Here is a 5,687-nt window from a genome sequence, read left to right as displayed (position 1 = left end):
GTGCTTCTCATCCCTCCTTTTGAATTTCCTTAAGTTTTCCTGAGTTTATAGTTCTCTCCCTGGTTTCTCAAAAAATTAAATCAACTAGGACATAAATAACGATGACCCCATTGTCTGGAGTGCTTGCTGGTGGTAAGTGTTTAGGGTAAGGGAGTAGAAGGTGGTGTTTGACTGACTGCTCTCACCAGAGCAAGTGAAATGATTGGTGATGACTTCTGAAGCACCTATATTAAGTATCACAATACTTAAGAGAGAAATGTGTGGAGAAAAACAAAGATTTTGAAGTGAACAATGATACAAGGTTTCCATTGCTCCAATGGCCAGTTTTAGTTTAGTAACTGAATAAATAAGCTGGGGAGTCAATGTATCTTAAAGGTTCAAGGAAGGCAAGGAGAGGCGGATTGGCTAAGCCTTTCCACACTTTGGTTCATAGGATGAACCTCCCAAATGTTCCTGGAATCCAGCATGTCATGCTTTGTCATAACTATAATCAAAAGCCCAGCAGTAACATTTATGTAACACTTTGTGTTTTTGCAAAGCACCTCACTTATTATACTATACACACAGATAATGCACAGGGTATGCATACATATCTGTAATATACTTTGTACAATGTGCAAATAATGTATACAAATAAAATGTGTAACAACAAAATATAGCCACATAACATATATATTTATATAATTATACAATATATAATTACATTATTATAGTATTTTAACAGCATCTGACTCTTCGTAGTCCCTTTGGGGGTTTTCTTTGCAAATCCATTGGAGTGGTTTGCTATTTCCTTCTCTAGATTGTTTTTTACAGATGAGAAAACTGAGGCAAATTGTGTCTGAAGCTAGATCTAAACTCGGGAAGATGAGCCTTCCTGATTCCAGACCTGATGCTCTATGTCATCTTATAATATAGAATAAATACATTACATATTACGGTATGTAATAGAGTAAAACAAACATGTCATAAACATAACTAATCAAATATCAAGAAAATAGCACATTATAAATAAAGTACACACACAATTATATAATATTCTGACGCATTTGATTTGTTCATCAAAGGGGAAAGGAAGCTCCTTGGATCTCACTTGCAATAACGGCGGACTTTGGGGAAGGTTCAGAAGAAAGTCCTACATTAGAGATTCACGGTAGTCGAATCGTTAAGACTACCATTCCCAGAGTGCACCACGCCAAAGTCGGTCCCAGTGCCTCTCGGGAGCAATGGAATGCTCTCGCACACGCGCAGGCCATCGGGAGGGGACTTTCTCCTCCTCTCCCCTCCCTCCTCCCCTCCCCCACCCCTTCCCCTCCCTTCCTCCTCCAGTTCTTCTCTTCTCCCTATTTAACTTTCCCCGCCTTGGTGCTGCTTCATTCGTTTTCCCGTTCGTCTGTCAGGGGCGCGCACGTGGGACGTGGCCGGCGGCGCCGGCGAGCGCGGGTCGCGTGGCGGTGCGTGGTTGCTAGGGGCGCCGAGGCCGCCCGCCCGGCAGGCCAGGGAGGAGCAGCGCGGAGCCAGGCATCGAAGCCGGGACGTAGCGGGGGCCAGCAAGGTGAGTGAGGAGGGGCTTGCGGCGGGGGCTCCCTCGGGAACGGACGCTCTCCATCTCCCTCTCTACTTCCGCCACTTTCCCTCCGGACTCTCGGCCCCCAGCTCCCTTTCCCGCCAGTCCCGACCCTGAGGCGTGTGCCGTGTGCCGCGTCCCCCCCCCCGCCCCGCCCTCCGCGTCCGCCCCCGGGGCCCCCCCCCCCGCCCCGGGCCGCGGTCTCCTCGCCGCTCCTGCCCCCTCGCTCGGCCTGCTCGGTCGGGGGCGCCCCCTCCCCCACCTCGGCCAGCCTCTGGCGGCCCCGGACCCCCTGGTCTGAGCTCCCTCCCCCCCCGCTGCCCCTGCGCGGCTCCGTGTGGTGCCAGCACACTCAACAGTCCCGGAGCCCACATTCCACGAGAAGTGTTGGGGCGGGGGCCTCCCCTCCCCCTTCTCGGGAAAAAGTAAAGCGGGGAAAGCGCTCCCCCCCCCCAACCCTCTAAAAAAGCGGGAGGACTTCCCCCCCCGAGCCCCCGCTTACGGAAACCGCCGCCGCTTTGCTCCTCGCAAAGCTCGTTCCGATGAGGAAGAACAAAACGCGTCTGGCCCCTTGGACTCCGGCTCCCGCCGGGCTGGCGTAATTTCTCCCTCCCGTTGCTACTCTGCGCCTCCAGGGGCAGAGCTCGCTGACCCGCACTGGCTTGCGGGTCGGCGGCGTTTGAGAAGCCAGTTTATCGTCGTGGTTTTGGTTTTTCTCGTTGTTGGTGGTTTTTAACGTGTGTTTTATTTTTAAGCCGTAAATAAACTTCAGAAATCTAGTTCAGCCGCTTCATCTGGTTGGGTTAAATGGCTCGTCCGTGACACACGGGCAAATTGGATCCTGGGTCTTCTGAATGCTCGGCACGATTTTCGTTAGAATGGGTACCGACGTAACGGTGCCAGCTCTCGGGCATCGGGCAAGCAGGGCATGTTAGACGTACGGGAGTTTGTCAGGCTGCAAGACCGGGTTTCTGGGACACTTAGGTTCTATTTAGTCCCTGTAAAGTACTATAGATAGACAGCTTTGTAATGTAGAGCACTTGTGTGAGAAAGAAGTTGGTGATATCCTTCACGGCTAAAAGCGACTAAAAGAGGGCATCGCCTTATTTCTGATTGTCTCTGTAACTCAAGCAGATCGTGTGGTTGACTTTCTTTTTTTTTTAAGTCACTCTAGGACCTTAGCAAATTGGGGTTTTCAGTTAGTTCCTTTCTAGCCAGCTGGAATAGGGGTTCTTTGGGGATTGTTCACCTGGTTTCAGGTAGCCTTGTGTTTTTGAGAATTTTGATAGTGTTTTGGAGCATTCTTCCTCCTTTGGGGATTTTTGGGGCTTTTTCCCCCTGAGGCAATTGGGGTTGAGTGATTTGCCCAGGGTCACACACATCGAGGAAGTGTTAAGTGTCTGAGGTCAAATTTGAACTCCGGTCCTCCTGAGGCAGGTGCTCTATCCACTTCTTATCTTTTCAGAAGTTATGGACATGCCTGTGACCTTTGTGTAGTGGTCTTCTATTTGCTGAAGGGGAATGATGAAAGTTGGCCTAGGTTTTTCTTTCCCTTAGGGTCATGCCCTCAAAGGTCAAAACCTCAAGTTTACTTTTACAATCATCTCTTGTTCCTGGAAGTTTCTGGTAATTATTTCCCTGCCTCACAACCTGCTGTTTTGGTTAATTAGCATGATGCTAAGTAAAAAAGGTGTTTTCCTCCTTTGCTTTGAAGTTTTTACTTTCTCTTCTTGGCACCATTGGATCCACAAGATTCGACTTAATTGTTGGGCTAGCTGTTAGAGATGAGGCTGAGGGAGGTTATCTCACTTCTGAGGTAGTTCAGGATTAGGATCAGGAAAGCAGTTCACTTTTTAAGAATAACTTTGCTTCCTTTTCAGTAATTGAGAGATTTAGCTTCTATAGCTGTGGGTACCTCAGTTTATTCCCTTTTTTTAGACTTGATAACTCATTTGAAAATCAGTAATAGTATATTTTCTCCTGATGTTCCTGACCCATCTTCCCTATTTGGGCTTGTAGAAGCTCACTGCTTTTATTTTATTTTTTATTTATTTTTTACTTTTTGTACTTTCTGAGTGAAGGAGAACCCTGGGCATTATCTCTCAAATAAAAATAGGATCTTATCCTCTTTCCTCTTTTCAAACTCCATTTGACTCTCATCTTCAGGTAAGACAATTCTACCTTGACTATAAATACTAAACATTTTTCAAAGACCTTGTGGATTGTAGATTTTTTCATTTTTTTGTATTTGTGTCTAGATTTCCCTTGATGACCTAGGAAAATACCTAGATAGAAGGGAAAGGAAACTTTGGAACCTAAGAGCCACACTCTCCAGTAATGTAGTAAAGAGATTTGGGTACTCTAGGAAGCGTATCTTGCAAATTCACAGACAAGACATGATAATCTTTGGTTTTTTTTCTTTTGTGGTACAATCAATTAAAACACTTAAAATTAAAAAAAAAAAAAAAAAAGGGAAAAGGCATGCTGGCTTCACTTGTTAAAAAAGGAAAAGAAAAAAGAAGAAAGAAAGAATATGTCCCAGTTAGACTGTACCTGGCCTCTGGAGACTGGTTTGTGTAAGGAAACTGATGGATTCTTGTCTTGAGTTGTTGAGCAGTCTTGCTCTATATTGGGCCCCTGCCCTCAAGAGGCTACATTCTGCTGAGGGGATATAGACGCTTGGAGGAGGGAGAATTAATAGTTAAAGTATCCGAAAATGTTTCTTTTGGAGGTGGGATAAGTGGATCTTTGAAAAGATTCTAAGAGTGGAGATGAGATGAAAAGAGTAGGTTCCAGGTATGAGACATAGTTTGCATAAAGATATGAATGTAAGAAATGGAGGGCTGAATTTGGTGAATGCTTTGTTGGAGCAGAAGAGTTCATGAAGGGGAAGAATCTAAAATTCGCAGGAAACTCCAAAAGGAGTTGCAATAGGAAGGACTTTAAGATAAAGCATTCTCCAGAATGGAGGGGCAAGCTGATCAACTTCTTTGGAGTGGGTAACTCTACCAGCAAAGCCATTCAGGACACTTGTCTTAAGCTTAACTGCCCCCATTTTAACCTTAAACACTTCCCCCCTTCTAACTCCCCTGTAGTGCCTCCTTCACTTGAGGCAGCCTTTCAGGACAATCATAACTTAACTGATAGTGGAACTGCCAGGAGCACCTGTGCTGATGCCACTGGAAAACTTCCCCTTATGCACGACATGCCCACCACCTCCTCTTCTGACCTGGATCACTGTCATATTCTCCCAAAGGGCAGCCTTCTTCAAGTCTGTCTCATAATCCTCCCTAAAATTAGTTTCCAAAAGCTCTGCTCTGACCATGTCACCCTTCTACTCAGTAAACAACAGTGGCTCCTTATTGACTGGAGATTTTTTTTTTTTAATTAAAAAAAATATTTTTCTTATCCTCTCAGATTGTCTTATTTTTTGTTTTATAATATATAGTAGTACATATCTATAATATATAAGTAAATATATACATTTGCATCTTCAAAACATTTTAGAAACCAGGGCATGTGATCAAAAAAGTATGGAGGCCTCTGCTTTAGAGAATACCCTATTTTCCTTCTTTCTAGGCTTAACCCCTACCCATGACACTTAGGCTGACAGGGCAAAATAATTTTGCTTTGTATCCTGAAGCTGCATAGGACCACAGTGGATTCTGTAGCAGAAGGATCTCTGGAAGTATAGGCAACCAAAAGTCTGCAGCAAGTTGGCCAATTTTACATGATGCTGCTGTAATTTCATCCCACAGTCCCTATTTGTCAATATTCCTTAATATCCAAAGACTTCCCTTGGATTCCTGTGACAGTATTTTGTTTTTCCAAATACATATAAAGATAGTTTTCACCATTTATTTTTGTTAGGCTTTGTATTCTGAATTTTTCTGTCCCTGCCTCACTGGCCACCTATGTGAAGTCTTAACAAATGTTTCTGTATTTGCTTTGGTGATTACTTTGAGAAACTGTATCCTAATAAGGTCAATTTTCACACCCCCAAAGTTGCTTAAAAGTAGGAGAGTAAGCTATCTTTGGATTCCTAGAGAGCCCTTTGGGTCCCTAAAACTAGCTAGCCAAACTATATAGATCTTTTCCTAGTCATAGTCTTTAAAAGTCCTGA

The 5,687-nt window shown here is 44.6% G+C and overlaps 1 protein-coding gene across 1 annotated transcript in view; it reads left to right on the top strand.

Annotated features, from left to right (window-relative positions):
* Positions 1-1,301: 1,301 nt before the first annotated feature.
* TTLL4 (tubulin tyrosine ligase like 4) overlaps positions 1,302-5,687 on the top strand; it is a 34,264-nt gene continuing 29,878 nt past the window's right edge. The window contains exon 1 of the mRNA XM_012546372.3: positions 1,302-1,552. The gene's annotated coding sequence lies outside the window, so the exon portion shown is untranslated. The remainder of the gene's footprint in view (positions 1,553-5,687) is intronic.

This window comes from Sarcophilus harrisii, chromosome 3, assembly GCF_902635505.1.
Source record: "Sarcophilus harrisii chromosome 3, mSarHar1.11, whole genome shotgun sequence".
Taxonomy (NCBI): domain Eukaryota; kingdom Metazoa; phylum Chordata; class Mammalia; order Dasyuromorphia; family Dasyuridae; genus Sarcophilus; species Sarcophilus harrisii.
Note: the sequence above shows the minus strand (reverse complement) of the source record. Positions and strands in the feature narration are given on the sequence as shown.